This window comes from Petromyzon marinus, chromosome 23, assembly GCF_048934315.1.
Source record: "Petromyzon marinus isolate PM22_M1 ecotype Great Lakes invasive population chromosome 23, UKy_Petmar_22M1.pri1.0, whole genome shotgun sequence".
Taxonomy (NCBI): Eukaryota; Metazoa; Chordata; class Hyperoartia; order Petromyzontiformes; family Petromyzontidae; genus Petromyzon; species Petromyzon marinus.
The window spans coordinates 29,134,620-29,157,051 of NC_133689.1; positions in this window are offsets into that span (position 1 = coordinate 29,134,620).

The window sequence follows — 22,432 nt, forward strand, 5'->3', positions numbered from 1 at the left end:
ATCCCAGAATCCTCTCGGTTTGGGGTCAAAATGTTGTCGCTCATTAAATCCCATAAGAAACGTCGCATCGAATAAATGTGATTGAATTCTCCCCGTCTGGACGAGCGGGATTGAATGGTGCAACTGATTTTGCTGTGCTGTGTTAAATACGATATTTGCTTTACTGCTTTTGCTTTATTTTGTGAATAGCAAAAAGCATTCAACCCCATAATACATGTTGTTTAATTGGTCGAGCGTCCATTTTATATCCCATAGCTTAACCCCTCATATCTTTGCATTCCTCTCGATGAGGCGAGCAGTACGAGTACCACCTTGATGGGTCTGGGACGTTTCCTTCCAGAGTTATTACAAAAAAACCACAAACATCCCAGAATCCTCTCGATTTGGGGTCAAAATGTTGTCGCTCATTAAATCCCATAAGAAACGTCGCATCGAATAAATGTGATTGAATTCTCCCCGTCTGGACGAGCGGGATTGAATGGTGCAACTGATTTTGCTGTGCTGTGTTAAATACGATATTTGCTTTACTGCTTTTGTTTTATTTTGTGAATAGCAAAAAGCATTCAACCCCATAATACATGTTGTTTTATTGGTCGAGCGTCCATTTCATATCCCATAGCTTAACCACTCATATCTTTGGATTCCTCTCGATGAGGGGAGCAGTAGGAGTACCACCTTGATTGGTCTGCGACGTTTCCTTCCAGAGTTATTACAAAAAAACCACAAACATCCCAGAATCCTCTCGATTTGGGGTCAAAATGTTGTCGCTCATTAAATCCCATAAGAAACGTCGCATCGAATAAATGTGATTGAATTCTCCCCGTCTGGACGAGCGGGATTGAATGGTGCAACTGATTTTGCTGTGCTGTGTTAAATACGATATTTGCTTTACTGCTTTTGTTTTATTTTGTGAATAGCAAAAAGCATTCAACCCCATAATACATGTTGTTTTATTGGTCGAGCGTCCATTTCATATCCCATAGCTTAACCACTCATATCTTTGGATTCCGCTCGATGAGTCGAGCAGTACGAGTACCACCTTGATGGGTCTCCGACGTTTCCTTCCAGAGTTATTACAAAAAACCACAAACATCCCAGAATCCTCTCGGTTTGGGGTCAAAATGTTGTCGCTCATTAAATCCCATAAGAAACGTCGCATCGAATAAATGTGATTGAATTCTCCCCGTCTGGACGAGCGGGATTGAATGGTGCAACTGATTTTGCTGTGCTGTGTTAAATACGATATTTGCTTTACTGCTTTTGTTTTATTTTGTGAATAGCAAAAAGCATTCAACCCCATAATACATGTTGTTTAATTGGTCGAGCGTCCATTTTATATCCCATAGCTTAACCCCTCATATCTTTGCATTCCTCTCGATGAGGCGAGCAGTACGAGTACCACCTTGATGGGTCTGCGACGTTTCCTTCCAGAGTTATTACAAAAAAACCACAAACATCCCAGAATCCTCTCGATTTGGGGTCAAAATGTTTTCGCTCAATAAACCCCATAAGAAACGTCGCATTGAATAAATGTGATTGACTTCTCCCCGTCTGGACGAGCGGGATTGAATGGTGCAACTGATTTTGCTGTGCTGTGTTAAATAAGATATTTGCATGACTGCTTTTGTTTTATTTTGTGAATAGCAAAAAGCATTCAACCCCATAATACATGTTGTTTTATTGGTCGCTCGTCCATTTCATATCCCATAGCTTAACCACTCATATCTTTGGATTCCTCTCGATGAGGGGAGCAGTAGGAGTACCACCTTGATTGGTCTGCGACGTTTCCTTCCAGAGGTATTACAAAAAAACCACAAACATCCCAGAATCCTCTCGATTTGGGGTCAAAATGTTTTCGCTCAATAAATCCCATAAGAAACGTCGCATTGAATAAATGTGATTGACTTCTCCCCGTCTGGACGAGCGGGATTGAATGGTGCCACTGATTTTGCTGTGCTGTCTTAAATAAGATATTTGCATGACTGCTTTTGTTTTATTTTGTGAATAGCAAAAAGCATTCAACCCCATAATACATGTTGTTTTATTGGTCGAGCGTCCATTTTATATCCCATAGCTTAACCCCTCATATCTTTGCATTCCTCTCGATGAGGCGAGCAGTACGAGTACCACCTTGATGGGTCTGGGACGTTTCCTTCCAGAGTTATTACAAAAAAACCACAAACATCCCAGAATCCTCTCGATTTGGGGTCAAAATGTTGTCGCTCATTAAATCCCATAAGAAACGTCGCATCGAATAAATGTGATTGAATTCTCCCCGTCTGGACGAGCGGGATTGAATGGTGCAACTGATTTTGCTGTGCTCTGTTAAATACGATATTTGCTTTACTGCTTTTGTTTTATTTTGTGAATAGCAAAAAGCATTCAACCCCATAATACATGTTGTTTTATTGGTCGAGCGTCCATTTAATATCCCATAGCTTAACCCCTCATATCTTTGCATTCCTCTCGATGAGGCGAGCAGTACGAGTACCACCTTGATGGGTCTGGGACGTTTCCTTCCAGAGTTATTACAAAAAAACCACAAACATCCCAGAATCCTCTCGGTTTGGGGTCAAAATGTTGTCGCTCATTAAATTCCATAAGAAACGCCTCATCTAATAAATGTGATTGAATTCTCCCCGTCTGGACGAGCGGGATTGAATGGTGCAACTGATTTTGCAGTGCTGTATTAAATAAGATATTTGCATGACTGCATTTGTTTTATTTTGTGAATAGCAGAAAGCATTCAACCCAATAATACATGTTGTTTTATTGGTCGCTCGTCCATTTCATATCCCATAGCTTAACCACTCATATCTTTGGATTTCTCTCGATGAGGCGAGCAGTACGAGTACCACCTTGATGGGTCTGCGACGTTTCCTTCCAGAGTTATCACAAAAAAACCACAAACATCCCAGAATCCTCTCGATTTGGGGTCAAAATGTTGTCGCTCAATAAATCCCACAAGAAACGTCGCATAGAATAAATGTGATTGAATTCTCCCCGTCTTGACGAGAGGAATTGAATGGTGCAACTGATTTTGCTGTGCTGTGTTAAATAAGATATTTGCAGGACTGCTTTTGTTCTAGTTTGTGAATAGCAAAAAGCATTCAACCTCATAATACATGTTGTTTTATTGGTCGCTCGTCCATTTCATATCCCATAGCTTAACCACTCATATCTTTGGATTCCGCTCGATGAGTCGAGCAGTACGAGTACCCCCTTGATGGGTCTCCGACGTTTCCTTCCAGAGTTATTACAAAAAACCACAAACATCCCAGAATCCTCTCGGTTTGGGGTCAAAATGTTGTCGCTCATTAAATCCCATAAGAAACGTCGCATCGAATAAATGTGATTGAATTCTCCCCGTCTGGACGAGCGGGATTGAATGGTGCAACTGATTTTGCTGTGCTGTGTTAAATACGATATTTGCTTTACTGCTTTTGCTTTATTTTGTGAATAGCAAAAAGCATTCAACCCCATAATACATGTTGTTTAATTGGTCGAGCGTCCATTTTATATCCCATAGCTTAACCCCTCATATCTTTGCATTCCTCTCGATGAGGCGAGCAGTACGAGTACCACCTTGATGGGTCTGCGACGTTTCCTTCCAGAGTTATTACAAAAAAACCACAAACATCCCAGAATCCTCTCGATTTGGGGTCAAAATGTTTTCGCTCAATAAACCCCATAAGAAACGTCGCATTGAATAAATGTGATTGACTTTTCCCCGTCTGGACGAGCGGGATTGAATGGTGCAACTGATTTTGCTGTGCTGTGTTAAATAAGATATTTGCATGACTGCTTTTGTTTTATTTTGTGAATAGCAAAAAGCATTCAACCCCATAATACATGTTGTTTTATTGGTCGCTCGTCCATTTCATATCCCATAGCTTAACCACTCATATCTTTGGATTCCTCTCGATGAGGGGAGCAGTAGGAGTACCACCTTGATTGGTCTGCGACGTTACCTTCCAGAGTTATTACAAAAAAACCACAAACATCCCAGAATCCTCTCGGTTTGGGGTCAAAATGTTGTCGCTCATTAAATCCCATAAGAAACGTCGCATCGAATAAATGTGATTGAATTCTCCCCGTCTGGACGAGCGGGATTGAATGGTGCAACTGATTTTGCTGTGCTGTGTTAAATAAGATATTTGCATGACTGCTTTTGTTTTATTTTGTGAATAGCAAAAAGCATTCAACCCAATAATACATGTTGATTTATTGGTCGCTCATCCATTTCATATCCCATAGCTTAACCACTCATATCTTTGGATTCCTCTCGATGAGGCGAGCAGTACGATTACTACCTTGATGGGTCTGCGACGTTTCCTTCCAGAGTTATTACAAAAAAACCACAAACATCCCAGAATCCTCTCGATTTGGGGTCAAAATGTTGTCTCTCAATAAATCCCATATGAAACGTCGCAAAGAATAAATGTGATTGAATTCTCCCCGTCTGGACGAGCGGGATTGAATGGTGCAACTGATTTTGCTGTGCTGTGTTAAATAAGATATTTGCATGACTGCTTTTGTTTTATTTTATGAATAGCAAAAAGCATTCAACCCCATAATACATGTTGTTTTATTGGTCGCTCGTCCATTTCATATCCCATAGCTTAACCACTCATATCTTTGGATTCCTCTCGATGAGGGGAGCAGCAGGAGTACCACCTTGATTGGTCTGCGACGTTACCTTCCAGAGTTATTACAAAAAAACCACAAACATCCCAGAATCCTCTCGGTTTGGGGTCAAAATGTTGTCGCTCATTAAATCCCATAAGAAACGTCGCATCGAATAAATGTGATTGAATTCTCCCCGTCTGGACGAGCGGGATTGAATGGTGCAACTGATTTTGCTGTGCTGTGTTAAATACGATATTTGCTTTACTGCTTTTGTTTTATTTTGTGAATAGCAAAAAGCATTCAACCCCATAATACATGTTTTTTTATTGGTCGAGCGTCCATTTTATATCCCATAGCTTAACCCCTCATATCTTGGCATTCCTCTCGATGAGGCGAGCAGTACGAGTACCACCTTGATGGGTCTGGGACGTTTCCTTCCAGAGTTATTACAAAAAAACCACAAACATCCCAGAATCCTCTCGATTTGGGGTCAAAATGTTGTCGCTCAATAAATCCCATAAGAAACGTCGCATCGAATAAATGTGATTGAATTCTCCCCGTCTGGACGAGCGGGATTGAATGGTGCAACTGATTTTGCTGTGCTGTGTTAAAACAGATATTTGCATGACTGCTTTTGTTTTATTTTGTGAATAGCAAAAAGCATTCAACCCAATAATACATGTTGTTTTATTGGTCGCTCGTCCATTTCATATCCCATAGCTTAACCACTCATATCTTTGGATTCCGCTCGATGAGGCGAGCAGTACGAGTACCACCTTGATGGGTCTGCGACGTTTCCTTCCAGAGTTATCACAAAAAAACCACAAACATCCCAGAATCCTCTCGGTTTGGGGTCAAAATGTTGTCGCTCATTAAATCCCATAAGAAACGTCACATCGAATAAATGTGATTGAATTCTCCCCGTCTTGACGAGAGGAATTGAATGGTGCAACTGATTTTGCTGTGCTGTGTTAAATCAGATATTTGCATGACTGCTTTTGTTCTAGTTGGTGAATAGCAAAAAGCATTCAACCCCATAATACATGTTGTTTTATTGGTCGCTCGTCCATTTCATATCCCATAGCTTAACCACTCATATCTTTCGATTCCTCTCGATGAGGCGAGCAGTAGGAGTACCACTTTGATGGGTCTGCGACGTTTCCTTCCAGAGTTATTACAAAAAAAACCACAAACATCCCAGAATCCTCTCGGTTTGGGGTCAAAATGTTGTCGCTCAATAAATCCCATAAGAAACGTCGCATAGAATAAATGTGATTGAATTCTCCCCGTCTGGACGAGAGGAATTGAATGGTGCAACTGATTTTGCTGTGCTGTGTTAAATACGATATTTGCTTTACTGCTTTTGTTTTATTTTGTGAATAGCAAAAAGCATTCAACCCCATAATACATGTTGTTTAATTGGTCGAGCGTCCATTTTATATCCAATAGCTTAACCCCTCATATCTTTGCATTCCTCTCGATGAGGCGAGCAGTACGAGTACCACCTTGATGGGTCTGCGACGTTTCCTTCCAGAGTTATTACAAAAAAACCACAAACATCCCAGAATCCTCTCGATTTGGGGTCAAAATGTTTTCGCTCAATAAATCCCATAAGAAACGTCGCATTGAATAAATGTGATTGACTTCTCCCCGTCTGGACGAGCGGGATTGAATGGTGCCACTGATTTTGCTGTGCTGTGTTAAATAAGATATTTGCATGACTGCTTTTGTTTTATTTTGTGAATAGCAAAAAGCATTCAACCCCATAATACATGTTGTTTTATTGGTCGCTCGTCCATTTCATATCCCATAGCTTAACCACTCATATCTTTGGATTCCTCTCGATGAGGGGAGCAGCAGGAGTACCACCTTGATTGGTCTGCGACGTTACCTTCCAGAGTTATTACAAAAAAACCACAAACATCCCAGAATCCTCTCGGTTTGGGGTCAAAATGTTGTCGCTCATTAAATCCCATAAGAAACGTCGCATCGAATAAATGTGATTGAATTCTCCCCGTCTGGACGAGCGGGATTGAATGGTGCAACTGATTTTGCTGTGCTGTGTTAAATACGATATTTGCTTTACTGCTTTTGTTTTATTTTGTGAATAGCAAAAAGCATTCAACCCCATAATACATGTTGTTTTATTGGTCGAGCGTCCATTTTATATCCCATAGCTTAACCCCTCATATCTTTGCATTCCTCTCGATGAGGCGAGCAGTACGAGTACCACCTTGATGGGTCTGGGACGTTTCCTTCCAGAGTTATTACAAAAAAACCACAAACATCCCAGAATCCTCTCGGTTTGGGGTCAAAATGTTGTCGCTCATTAAATCCCATAAGAAACGCCTCATCTAATAAATGTGATTGAATTCTCCCCGTCTGGACGAGCGGGATTGAATGGTGCAACTGATTTTGCAGTGCTGTATTAAATAAGATATTTGCATGACTGCTTTTGTTTTATTTTGTGAATAGCAGAAAGCATTCAACCCAATAATACATGTTGTTTTATTGGTCGCTCGTCCATTTCATATCCCATAGCTTAACCACTCATATCTTTTGATTCCTCTCGATGAGGCGAGCAGTACGAGTACCACCTTGATGGGTCTGCGACGTTTCCTTCCAGAGTTATCACAAAAAAACCACAAACATCCCAGAATCCTCTCGATTTGGGGTCAAAATGTTGTCGCTCAATAAATCCCATAAGAAACGTCGCATAGAATAAATGTGATTGAATTCTCCCCGTCTTGACGAGAGGAATTGAATGGTGCAACTGATTTTGCTGTGCTGTGTTAAATAAGATATTTGCATGACTGCTTTTGTTCTAGTTTGTGAATAGCAAAAAGCATTCAACCTCATAATACATGTTGTTTTATTGGTCGCTCGTCCATTTCATATCCCATAGCTTAACCACTCATATCTTTGGATTCCGCTCGATGAGTCGAGCAGTACGAGTACCACCTTGATGGGTCTCCGACGTTTCCTTCCAGAGTTATTACAAAAAAACCACAAACATCCCAGAATCCTCTCGGTTTGGGGTCAAAATGTTGTCGCTCATTAAATCCCATAAGAAACGTCGCATCGAATAAATGTGATTGAATTCTCCCCGTCTGGACGAGCGGGATTGAATGGTGCAACTGATTTTGCTGTGCTGTGTTAAATACGATATTTGCTTTACTGCTTTTGTTTTATTTTGTGAATAGCAAAAAGCATTCAACCCCATAATACATGTTGTTTAATTGGTCGAGCGTCCATTTTATATCCCATAGCTTAACCCCTCATATCTTTGCATTCCGCTCGATGAGGCGAGCAGTACGAGTACCACCTTGATGGGTCTGCGACGTTTCCTTCCAGAGTTATTACAAAAAAACCACAAACATCCCAGAATCCTTTCGATTTGGGGTCAAAATGTTTTCGCTCAATAAACCCCATAAGAAACGTCGCATTGAATAAATGTGATTGACTTCTCCCTGTCTGGACGAGCGGGATTGAATGGTGCAACTGATTTTGCTGTGCTGTGTTAAATAAGATATTTGCATGACTGCTTTTGTTTTATTTTGTGAATAGCAAAAAGCATTCAACCCCATAATACATGTTGTTTTATTGGTCGCTCGTCCATTTCATATCCCATAGCTTAACCACTCATATCTTTTGATTCCTCTCGATGAGGCGAGCAGTACGAGTACCACCTTGATGGGTCTGCGACGTTTACTTCCAGAGTTATCACAAAAAAACCACAAACATCCCAGAATCCTCTCGATTTGGGGTCAAAATGTTTTCGCTCAATAAACCCCATAAGAAACGTCGCATTGAATAAATGTGATTGACTTCTCCCCGTCTGGACGAGCGGGATTGAATGGTGCAACTGATTTTGCTGTGCTGTGTTAAATAAGATATTTGCATGACTGCTTTTGTTTTATTTTGTGAATAGCAAAAAGCATTCAACCCCATAATACATGTTGTTTTATTGGTCGCTCGTCCATTTCATATCCCATAGCTTAACCACTCATATCTTTGGATTCCTCTCGATGAGGGGAGCAGTAGGAGTACCACCTTGATTGGTCTGCGACGTCACCTTCCAGAGTTATTACAAAAAAACCACAAACATCCCAGAATCCTCTCGGTTTGGGGTCAAAATGTTGTCGCTCATTAAATCCCATAAGAAACGTCGCATCGAATAAATGTGATTGAATTCTCCCCGTCTGGACGAGCGGGATTGAATGGTGCAACTGATTTTGCTGTGCTGTGTTAAATAAGATATTTGCATGACTGCTTTTGTTTTATTTTGTGAATAGCAAAAAGCATTCAACCCAATAATACATGTTTATTTATTGGTCGCTCGTCCATTTCATATCCCATAGCTTAACCACTCATATCTTTGGATTCCTCTCGATGAGGGGAGCAGCAGGAGTACCACCTTGATTGGTCTGCGACGTTACCTTCCAGAGTTATTACAAAAAAACCACAAACATCCCAGAATCCTCTCGGTTTGGGGTCAAAATGTTGTCGCTCATTAAATCCCATAAGAAACGTCGCATCGAATAAATGTGATTGAATTCTCCCCGTCTGGACGAGCGGGATTGAATGGTGCAACTGATTTTGCTGTGCTGTGTTAAATACGATATTTGCTTTACTGCTTTTGTTTTATTTTGTGAATAGCAAAAAGCATTCAACCCCATAATACATGTTTTTTTATTGGTCGAGCGTCCATTTTATATCCCATAGCTTAACCCCTCATATCTTTGCATTCCTCTCGATGAGGCGAGCAGTACGAGTACCACCTTGATGGGTCTGGGACGTTTCCTTCCAGAGTTATTACAAAAAAAACACAAACATCCCAGAATCCTCTCGGTTTGGGGTCAAAATGTTGTCGCTCATTAAATCCCATAAGAAACGCCTCATCTAATAAATGTGATTGAATTCTCCCCGTCTGGACGAGCGGGATTGAATATTGCAACTGATTTTGCTGTGCTGTGTTAAAACAGATATTTGCATGACTGCTTTTGTTTTATTTTGTGAATAGCAAAAAGCATTCAACCCAATAATACATGTTGTTTTATTGGTCGCTCGTCCATTTCATATCCCATAGCTTAACCACTCATATCTTTGGATTCCGCTCGATGAGGCGAGCAGTACGAGTACCACCTTGATGGGTCTGCGACGTTTCCTTCCAGAGTTATCACAAAAAAAACCACAAACATCCCAGAATCCTCTCGGTTTGGGGTCAAAATGTTGTCGCTCATTAAATCCCATAAGAAACGTCGCATCGAATAAATGTGATTGAATTCTCCCCGTCTTGACGAGAGGAATTGAATGGTGCAAATGATTTGGCTGTGCTGTGTTAAATCAGATATTTGCATGACTGCTTTTGTTCTAGTTTGTGAATAGCAAAAAGCATTCAACCTCATAATACATGTTGTTTTATTGGTCGCTCGTCCATTTCATATCCCATAGCTTAACCACTCATATCTTTGGATTCCGCTCGATGAGTCGAGCAGTACGAGTACCACCTTGATGGGTCTCCGACGTTTCCTTCCAGAGTTATTACAAAAAAACCACAAACATCCCAGAATCTTCTCGGTTTGGGGTCAAAATGTTGTCGCTCATTAAATCCCATAAGAAACGCCTCATCTAATAAATGTGATTGACTTCTCCCCGTCTGGACGAGCGGGATTGAATGGTGCAACTGATTTTGCTGTGCTGTGTTAAATAAGATATTTGCATGACTGCTTTTGTTTTATTTTGTGAATAGCAAAAAGCATTCAACCCAATAATACATGTTGTTTTATTGGTCGCTCGTCCATTTCATATTCCATAGCTTAACCACTCATATCATTGGATTCCTCTCGATGAGGGGAGCAGTAGGAGTACCACCTTGATGGGACTGCGACGTTTCCTTCCAGAGTTATTACAAAAAAACCACAAACATTCCAGAATCCTCTCGGTTTGGGGTCAAAATGTTGTCGCTCATTAAATCCCATAAGAAACGCCTCATCTAATAAATGTGATTGAATTCTCCCCGTCTGGACGAGCGGGATTGAATGGTGCAACTGATTTTGCTGTGCTGTGTTAAATACGATATTTGCATGACTGCTTTTGTTTTATTTTGTGAATAGCAAAAAGCATTCAACCCAATAATACATGTTGTTTAATTGGTCGAGCGTCCATTTCATATCCCATAGCTTAACCACTCATATCTTTGCATTCCTCTCGTTGAGGCGAGCAGTAGGAGTACCAATTTGATGGGTCTGCGACGTTTCCTTCCAGAGTTATTACAAAAAAACCACAAACATCCCAGAATCCTCTCGATTTGGGGTCAAAATGTTGTCGCTCAATAAACCCCATAAGAAACGTCGCATTGAATAAATGTGATTGAATTCTCCCCGTATGGACGAGCGGGATTGAATGGTGCAACTGATTTTGCTGTGCTGTGTTAAATAAGATATTTGCATGACTGCTTTTGTTTTATTTTGTGAATAGCAAAAAGCATTCAACCCCATAATACATGTTGTTTTATTGGTCGCTCGTCCATTTCATATCCCATAGCTTAACCACTCATATCTTTGGATTCCTCTCGATGAGGGGAGCAGTATGAGTACCACCTTGATGGGTCTTCGACGTTACCTTCCAGAGTTATTACAAAAAAACCACAAACATCCCAGAATCCTCTCGGTTTGGGGTCAAAATGTTGTCGCTCATTAAATCCCATAAGAAACGCCTCATCTAATAAATGTGATTGAATTCTCCCCGTCTGGACGAGCGGGATTGAATGGTGCAACTGATTTTGCTGTGCTGTGTTAAATAAGATATTTGCATGACTGCTTTTGTTTTATTTTGTGAATAGCAAAAAGCATTCAACCCAATAATACATGTTGTTTTATTGGTCGCTCATCCATTTCATATCCCATAGCTTAACCACTCATATCTTTGGATTCCTCTCGATGAGGCGAGCAGTACGATTACTACCTTGATGGGTCTGCGACGTTTCCTTCCAGAGTTATTACAAAAAAAACCACAAACATCCCAGAATCCTCTCGATTTGGGGTCAAAATGTTGTCGCTCAATAAATCCCATATGAAACGTCGCAAAGAATAAATGTGATTGAATTCTCCCCGTCTGGACGAGCGGGATTGAATGGTGCAACTGATTTTGCTGTGCTGTGTTAAATAAGATATTTGCATGACTGCTTTTGTTTTATTTTGTGAATAGCAAAAAGCATTCAACCCCATAATACATGTTGTTTTATTGGTCGCTCGTCCATTTCATATCTCATAGCTTAACCACTCATATCTTTCGATTCCTCTCGTTGAGGCGAGCAGTAGGAGTACCACTTTGATGGGTCTGCGACGTTTCCTTCCAGAGTTATTACAAAAAAAACCACAAACATCCCAGAATCCTCTCGGTTTGGGGTCAAAATGTTGTCGCTCATTAAATCCCATATGAAACGTCGCAAAGAATAAATGTGATTGAATTCTCCCCGTCTGGACGAGCGGGATTGAATGGTGCAACTGATTTTGCTGTGCTTTGTTAAATAAGATATTTGCATGACTGCTTTTGTTTTATTTTGTGAATAGCAAAAAGCATTCAACCCCATAATACATGTTGTTTTATTGGTCGCTCGTCCATTTCATATCCCATAGCTTAACCACTCATATCTTTGGATTCCTCTCGATGAGGGGAGCAGCAGGAGTACCACCTTGATTGGTCTGCGACGTTACCTTCCAGAGTTATTACAAAAAAACCACAAACATCCCAGAATCCTCTCGGTTTGGGGTCAAAATGTTGTCGCTCATTAAATCCCATAAGAAACGTCGCATCGAATAAATGTGATTGAATTCTCCCCGTCTGGACGAGCGGGATTGAATGGTGCAACTGATTTTGCTGTGCTGTGTTAAATACGATATTTGCTTTACTGCTTTTGTTTTATTTTGTGAATAGCAAAAAGCATTCAACCCCTTAATACATGTTTTTTATTGGTCGAGCGTCCATTTTATATCCCATAGCTTAACCCCTCATATCTTTGCATTCCTCTCGATGAGGCGAGCAGTACGAGTACCACCTTGATGGGTCTGGGACGTTTCCTTCCAGAGTTATTACAAAAAAACCACAAACATCCCAGAATCCTCTCGATTTGGGGTCAAAATTTTGTCGCTCAATAAATCCCATAAGAAACGTCGCATCGAATAAATGTGATTGAATTCTCCCCGTCTGGACGAGCGGGATTGAATGGTGCAACTGATTTTGCTGTGCTGTGTTAAATAAGATATTTGCATGACTGCTTTTGTTTTATTTTGTGAATAGCAAAAAGCATTCAACCCCATAATACATGTTGTTTTATTGGTCGCTCGTCCATTTCATATCCCATAGCTTAACCACTCATATCTTTCGATTCCTCTCGTTGAGGCGAGCAGTAGGAGTACCACTTTGATGGGTCTGCGACGTTTCCTTCCAGAGTTATTACAAAAAAAACCACAAACATCCCAGAATCCTCTCGGTTTGGGGTCAAAATGTTGTCGCTCATTAAATCCCATAAGAAACGCCTCATCTAATAAATGTGATTGAATTCTCCCCGTCTGGAAGAGCGGGATTGAATGGTGCAACTGATTTTGCTGTGCTGTGTTAAATAAGATATTTGCATGACTGCTTTTGTTTTATTTTGTGAATAGCAAAAAGCATTCAACCCAATAATACATGTTGTTTTATTGGTTGCTCGTCCATTTCATATCCCATAGCTTAACCACTCATATCTTTGGATTCCTCTCGATGAGGCGAGCAGTACGAGTACCACCTTGATGGGTCTGCGACGTTTCCTTCCAGAGTTATCACAAAAAAAACCACAAACATCCCAGAATCCTCTCGATTTGGGGTCAAAATGTTGTCGCTCAATACATCCCATAAGAAACGTCGCATAGAATAAATGTGATTGAATTCTCCCCGTCTTGACGAGAGGAATTGAATGGTGCAACTGATTTTGCTGTGCTGTGTTAAATCAGATATTTGCATGACTGCTTTTGTTCTAGTTTGTGAATAGCAAAAAGCATTCAACCTCATAATACATGTTGATTTATTGGTCGCTCGTCCATTTCATATCCCATAGCTTAACCACTCATATCTTTGGATTCCGCTCGATGAGTCGAGCAGTACGAGTACCACCTTGATGGGTCTCCAACGTTTCCTTCCAGAGTTATTACAAAAAAACCACAAACATCCCAGAATCCTCTCGGTTTGGGGTCAAAATGTTGTCGCTCATTAAATCCCATAAGAAACGTCGCATCGAATAAATGTGATTGAATTCTCCCCGTCTGGACGAGCGGGATTGAATGGTGCAACTGATTTTGCTGTGCTGTGTTAAATACGATATTTGCTTTCCTGCTTTTGTTTTATTTTGTGAATAGCAAAAAGCATTCAACCCCATAATACATGTTGTTTAATTGGTCGAGCGTCCATTTTATTTCCCATAGCTTAACCCCTCATATCTTTGCATTCCTCTCGATGAGGCGAGCAGTACGAGTACCACCTTGATGGGTCTGCGACGTTTCCTTCCAGAGTTATTACAAAAAAAACCACAAACATCCCAGAATCCTCTCGATTTGGGGTCAAAATGTTTTCGCTCAATAAACCCCATAAGAAACGTCGCATTGAATAAATGTGATTGACTTCTCCCCGTCTGGACGAGCGGGATTGAATGGTGCAACTGATTTTGCTGTGCTGTGTTAAATAAGATATTTGCATGACTGCTTTTGTTTTATTTTGTGAATAGCAAAAAGCATTCAACCCCATAATACATGTTGTTTTATTGGTCGCTCGTCCATTTCATATCCCATAGCTTAACCACTCATATCTTTGGATTCCTCTCGATGAGGGGAGCAGTAGGAGTACCACCTTGATTGGTCTGCGACGTTACCTTCCAGAGTTATTACAAAAAAACCACAAACATCCCAGAATCCTCTCGGTTTGGGGTCAAAATGTTGTCGCTCATTAAATCCCATAAGAAACGTCGCATCGAATAAATGTGATTGAATTCTCCCCGTCTGGACGAGCGGGATTGAATGGTGCAACTGATTTTGCTGTGCTGTGTTAAATAAGATATTTGCATGACTGCTTTTGTTTTATTTTGTGAATAGCAAAAAGCATTCAACCCAATAATACATGTTGATTTATTGGTCGCTCATCCATTTCATATCCCATAGCTTAACCACTCATATCTTTGGATTCCTCTCGATGAGGCGAGCAGTACGATTACTACTTTGATTGGTCTGCGACGTTTCCTTCCAGAGTTATTACAAAAAAACCACAAACATCCCAGAATCCTCTCGATTTGGGGTCAAAATGTTGTCGCTCAATAAATCCCATATGAAACGTCGCAAAGAATAAATGTGATTGAATTCTCCCCGTCTGGACGAGCGGGATTGAATGGTGCAACTGATTTTGCTGTGCTGTGTTAAATAAGATATTTGCATGACTGCTTTTGTTTTATTTTGTGAATAGCAAAAAGCATTCAACCCCATAATACATGTTGTTTTATTGGTCGCTCGTCCATTTCATATCCCATAGCTGAACTACTCATATCTTTGGATTCCTCTCGATGAGGCGAGCAGTAGGAGTTCCACCTTGATGGGTCTGCGACGTCTCCTTCCAGAGTTATTACCAATAAACCACAAACATCCCAGAATCCTCTCAGATTGGGGTCAAAATGTTGTCGCTTATTAAATCCCATGTGAAACGTCGCATCGAATAAATGTGATTGAATTCTCCCCGTCTGGACGAGCGGAATTGAATGGTGCAACTGGTTTTGCTGTGCGGTGTTAAATCAGATATTTGCATGACTGCTTTTGTTCTAGTTTGTGAATAGCAAAAAGCATTCAACCCCATAATACATGTTGTTTTATTGGTCGATCGTCCATTTCATATCCCATAGCTTAACGACTCATATATTTGGATTCCTCTCGACGAGGCGAGCAGTAGGAGTACCACCTTGATGGGTCAGCGACGTTTCCTTCCAGAGTTATTACCAATAAACCACAAACATCCCAGAATCCTCTCGGTTTGGGGTCAAAATGTTGTCGCTTATTAAATCCCATAAGAAACGTCGCATCGAATAAATGTGATTGAATTCTCCCCGTCTGGACGAGCGGAATTGAATGGTGCAACTGCTAGGCACGCTCACCAGCACGGAGGCCGCGAGGCTCGCCAGCCCCGCGTCGTCCCCGGCGCGCAGCAGAGGCCCCGAGCAGCTGCCTCGGGGCCTCCGTCCGCCTCGCCACCTCCTCGCCCTCCTCCTCCTCGTAGTGACACGAGCGCGACGAGGTGGAGGCCATGCTTCCCTCGCCGGGCGCGCTCGACTCCTCAGGGGCGAGAGACGCCGACCAGACAGGGCCGGATTCAGGCTACGAGGGCCCTGAGTAAATTGCAAACAGTATTGCAATGTTTATTAAGTCATACAAAAGTGTTTTTACCGATGTAAAATGAACACATTTATTCGACTCGTGGTAAAATCATCAAACGTGAATGACTCGCTATACTCGTTTCTGTAAACACACGTCGAAAGATAAAAGGTCGACCCGAGGTCCTCGCTACCGTCGCTGAGCTGCGTAGATTCAATGTGGGGACGCAGTGCCTCGACCAGGGGGGCTGAGTCCCGATTGGCCTGGGGGGGGGGGGGGGTTGGCCCAACCCCGAGGCCAACTGTGGGGCGAGGGGAGGGGGCTCGTGAGAGCTGAACGCTGGACGCCACTAAACTATTTGTTTATTTTAGCAGGTGGGGCCCACTGAGCCATTGTAGCCTTTTTTTCAGAAGAGACCTGGCCACACATTATAGTCCAACGAAGTGGCTTATCATCGTGTGGAAATGTTAGCAGCCAAATACTCTTAAACGCGTGATCCTGATTGATACTAAATGTGGAGGAAGAAACCCAGAGGGCCTGGAGAAAAAAAAAACACGCGACCGAGGGGAGAGACGCAAACAAATTCCAAATATTACAGCAGGCGAGGTAGTGAACATCTCGCCACCGCGGCGCCCAAGCGCTGAGTCTGGGTCAACACTCATTTTTTACTTTTGGTGAATTGCGTCTTCGCGTTAACCGGGTCAGAGGGCCATTTGCCAGGCAACACGGCAGGGACATCCTAGCAGGCATTTGTGGTTGAAACTCGTTGCCCGCAGTTATAACGCCGTGAGTTGGGGGCTGAGTTATGCAATTAAAATGGTTATTTATAACATGTGCGATGTTGAAATGTCTCTTCAGCACCACGGTCTTTGCATAGAAGCACTCTTACAAAATGGAGCTGTATACCATTCACAAAAGCACCATGCCATAACCTTACAACAGTTCCATCTCCCAGCAGCTCACTTGTATACCCGTTTCCTTGCCAGAGGCTATGTTTGATCCTTAAATCTACACATTCATTGGGAACCTACCCCGATTTAGTAAAAAAACCTCACATTTTAGAATTTCCCACTGCATGTCACTGCCAACCGCACACTCACCTCTTACCCACTGATAGCTTCTGATTTGACAAGCCCATTGTTAGACCTACACCATACCTCTTTCTCAGGAAGTCCATGTAACAGTGGAATGTGTTTCAAATTCCGTGAGTTGGTAGCGCTTCCAATGCACGTGCGTTACAGTTTTAGGGACGAGGCTGTCTGCCTGTGCGTGAGTTTTAGGGATGAGGCTGTCTGCCTGTGCGTGACAGCTGTAGGGACGAGGCTGTCCGCCTGTGCGTGACAGCTGTAGGGACGAGGCTGTCCGCCTGTGCGTGACAGCTTTGGGGATGAGGCTGTCCACCTGTGCGTGACAACTGTAGGGACGAGGCTGTCCGCCTGTTCGTTACAGCTGTAGGCACGAGGCTGTCCGCCTGTGCGTTACAGCTGTAGGGACGAGGCTGTCCACCTGTGCGTGACAGCTGTAGGGACGAGGCTGTCCGCCTGTGCGTTACAGCTGTAGGGACGAGGCTTTCTGCCTGTGCGTGACAGCTGTAGCGATGAGCGTGCAGAGGCGCTGTGCGGGGCCGGACGTCGTTGCTGATCGCGAATCCCAGGCGCGCTACGACCACCTGGAGCACGTCAGCAGCTGTGGCCCCTCTGCCTGGAGATGTTCTCCAAGCCCGTGGTCATCGTGCCCTGCCAGCACAACCTGGGCCACAAGTGCGGCAACGACGCGTTGCAGTTGCTCGCCCGAACGCTCGCCTGTGACACTCACCTGCACGTTCACCTGTACACTGACATGAACGCTCACTCACCTGTACATTCTCTTGCACACTCACCTGTATACTCATTCGCCTGTGCACTTGCCTGTACAGTACTCACCTGTGCAGTGACTAGCCTGCACGCTCACCTGTTCATTGTCACCCCCCTCCCACCCTCCTTGGGGGTACGGGGGGGGGGGCCGTGGTGCCGCCAGGAGGTGGTGCTGCACCGCCACGGCGTGTACACCTCCAACACAGCCTCCTCCTCTACAACATCATCCACATCTACACGCAGCAGCAGCAGCAGCATGAGGGCAGGGGGCACGGAGCAGGGCAGTGACAAAGGGCAGGACACGACTGGGCCAGGGGGACAGGACGCAGGTGTAGGGGGCAGTGAAGGAGAGGAGGGAAGGGCAGGGTTTAGAGTAGGGTAGGAGGCAGGGAGGGCAAGGCTGTGTAGGGTAGAGTATTGGGGTAGAGGCGTATGGCTGGGTGGGGTAGTGTAGAGGAGGGCAAAACTGGGGATGGGCAGGGGTAGGGCAGTCTCAGGGCATGGTGGGCAAGGCAGCACAGCAGGAGAGGGCAAGGCTGGTCATAGTCACCTTGTTGCTCTGTCTGGTAGTTGCGTTGTTGGTGATGGTGGTGGTTGTTGTTGTGGGGTGTGGTTGTAGTACTATGGCAACCCGTGTTGTTGGTGGTGGTGCTAATGGCCACGTTGTTATTGTAGTGGTTGTGATCAGTGTTGTTGTGTTCATTGTTGTCTCTGTCATCGCTGTCACCGTCATCATCACTGTTGTGATTCTCCACGCAGCGTCGTCGTCGTTGTTGGAATCGCTGTTGTCCCAGTATTGTTGTTTATTGTTATCTCTGTGTTGTCATCCTCCAAGTGTTGTTGTTGTGCCAGTGTTATTGTTGTTGTCCTAGTTTCGTCGTCGTCGTCGTCGTTGTTGTGGTGGTGGCGGTGCCCCCAGGGGCCCCGGCGGCCGCAAGGACGCGGAGCCGCGCTGCTTGGAGCACGGTGAGGAGGAGGAGCAGGAGGAGGAGACACGTGGACTGATCCTCCTCCTCCTGGTGCCGCACGCCCAGCTGCTCGCTCTGCAACCAGCGGCACAGCCAGACGGCAACGCTCGACGTCATCAACGAGCAGCGTGACGTGGACTACTCCTCATACCTCCTCACACCACCACGCACCACCACACACCACCACGCACCACCACGCACCACCACACACCACCACCACTACACACCACCACACACCTCACACCACCACACACCACCACGCACCACCACGCACCACCACGCACCACCACCACCACACACCTCACACCACCACACACCACCACGCACCACCACGCACCACCACCACTACACACCACCACACACCTCACACCACCACCACGCACCTCACCACCACACACCACGACACACAACCACACACCACGACACACAACCACACACAACCACACACAACCACACACCACCACGCACCACCACACACCACCAAGCACCACGCACCACCACACACCACCACGCACCACCACGCACCACCACACACCACGCCCCACCACACACCACCACCACCACGCACCACCACACGCCACCACACACCACTACACACCACTACGCACCACCACGCACCACGACACACCACCACGCACCACCACGCACCACCACACACCACCACCACGCACCACACACCACCACGCACCACCACGCACCACCATACGCCACCACACACCACTACACACCACTACACACCACTACGCACCACCACGCACCACCACGCACCACACACCACCACGCACCACCACGCACCACCAACACCACACACCACCACGCAGCACAACGCACCACAACACACCACCACGCACCACCACACGCCACCACACACCACCACACACCACCACGCACCACGACACACCACCACGCACCACCACGCACCATCACACACCACCACGCACCACCACACACCACCACCACTACACAACACCACGCACCACCATCACCACGACGCACCACCACACACCACCACACACCACCACACACCACCACACACCACCACGCACCATCACCACCACGACAAACCACCACACACCACCGCCACCACACCGCTCTTCACACTTTCACGCCCCTCATCTCCAGACCTTCACGCCCCTCCATATACCCTGATTCCATCTTCGCTCACCCCCTCGCTCATCCACACACCTCACACATCCACACGCCTTGTCACACCTCATCACACCACCTCGCACCACCTCACACCTCCACATGATGTTGGAACCGGTACATCCCCCCCTGTATAGTGAGCTGAGTGATGGTGCTGGTGATGATGGTGATGCTATGTCTGTTACTGATGGTGATAAATACGTTGGTGATGTTAATGACGGTAATGGCAGTGATGATAGTTAATTATGTTGGTGATGGTGATGTTGATGATGGTAGTGATGTTAATGGTGATAATGGGCCGTCGCCTCCAACAGGGTGGGCCAAGTCTTGGTAGTGTTGGTTATATTTGTAGTGGTCGACTTGACGCGAACAACTTTCTTGTTTTCTCCGACACATCTTGTATTACAACTCTTCACAGTACGTCTGTGACTCCGTCATTCCGCTTAGCCGCAGCTCGCTCGCCGCGCTCTGCCCGTCTCGCTCACTCCGCTTCCTTCCCCTATCCCTCACTGTCCCTTTGTGTCGTCCCTGTCTCTCTTCATCGCTCGCTGTCTCTGTCTCTCTCCGTCGCTCGCTGTCTCCGTCTGTCTCCGTCGCTCGCTGTCTCCGTCTCTCTCCGTCGCTCGCTGTCTCCATCTCTGTCCGTCGCTCGCTGTCTCCGTCTCTCTCCGTCGCTCGCTGTCTCCGTCTCTCTCCGTCGCTCGCTGTCTCCGTCTCTCTCCGTCGCTCGCTGTCTCCGTCTCTCTCCGTCGCTCGCTGTCTCCGTCTCTCTCCGTCGCTCGCTGTCTCCGTCTCTCTCCGTCGCTCGCTGTCTCCGTCTCTCTCCGTCGCTCGCTGTCTTCGTCTCCGTCGCTCGCTGTCTCCGTCTCTCTCCGTCACTCGCTGTCTCCGTCTCTCTCCGTCGCTCGCTGTCTCCGTCTCTCTCCGTCGCTCGCTGTCTTCGTCTCTGTCGCTCGCTGTCTCCGTCTCTCTCCGTCGCTCGCTGTCTCCGTCTCTCTCCGTCGCTCGCTGTCTCCGTCTCTCTCCGTCGCTCGATGTCTCCGTCTCTCTCCGTCGCTCGATGTCTCCGTCTCTCTCCGTCGCTCGATGTCTCCATCGCTCGATGTCTCCGTCGCTCGCTGTCTCCGTCGCTCGCTGTCTCCGTCTCTCTCCGTCTCTCGATGTCGCCGTCTCTCGATGTCTCCGTCGCTCGATGTCTCCGTCTCTCGATGTCTCCGTCGCTCGCTGTCTCCGTCTCTGTCCGTCGCTCAATGTCTCTGTCTCTCTCCGTCGCTCGATGTCTCTGTCTCTCTCCGTCGCTCGCTGTCTCAGTCTCGTCTCCGTCGCTCGATGTCTCCGTCACATTGCTGGATTCAAACTCGGGTCTCCAAATTAATATTTCAGTGTGTAAACCACTGCTCCCATATTTAATTAACTACTGGTTAATTGGCCCATTAACTGTTGAATGAAATGTAATTTCTATCAACTCACCTATCCATATCAGTGATGATGATGATGATACGTATTTAGCGCGCAGCGCGACAGACCCGGTGACCTGAGTTTAATTCCTGCTCAAGGTCAACACCAGTCAGGATTATGTGAAACGGTCCTGGGCCTCCCCTAGGTCGACTCAGCCTCAAATGAGTACCTAGTGCGGTGTGTAAACAACACCATTTGGGAGACAAAGGCAGTTGGGCATGGTGCTGGCCATCTACCCCATCGCATACCATGCCAGCCTTAATAGGTGCTCGCTAACACCACCTGCCCCAACAGTCTGTTAAGGCTATAGGGGGGATGTTTGTCATCGTGTGAGTGATGGGGCAATAGTACAGAAAGTAGACAAGTTTCCGTACCTGGGCAGTGTGCTTCTAACCAACTCCAGTTTGGCTGCAGTTGTCTCACCCTGAATCCGCTGAGCAGCACTGCATTTGTTTTTCACCGTGTGAACGAAAATTAAGTTGAATATTTTGAGGTTCTTTAAAAATTATTACTAAACACTGCTTATAAACATAAACGCATAAATGCTGAGAATATAATGTCAGATGCATATCGTCTGTACTTTATACAGTGGCTTGTGCTAAGAAACTGCCAGTCAGACGCAAACTTGTCATGCTGGGGTGTTATTGCCAGAAACGCCTTTGTTTCCCCAGCGCTGATTTTTACCAACCACACCTGGTATTCAATTAAGATTGAGTCGACTTAGGGGAGGAGTAGGGCCGGTTCAAATATAATTTACCACTGCTATTGGCCACGACCGGGAATTATGTGAAATAGTATCGGAGCCAGATGACATCCCCGTCGCACCCCACGGTAAACAGGAGGAAATGGCTCTGACACTCGGGTCCGTATGTTTACACGGGCCTTCCCACCATAATGGTCCTTAATGATTGTGAACAGAGTCAGGGACCCCAAAAGCACAAAGAATAACCCAAGACCGTGGCCTCTTATTGGTATTGGAGGTCTTCACCAGGTC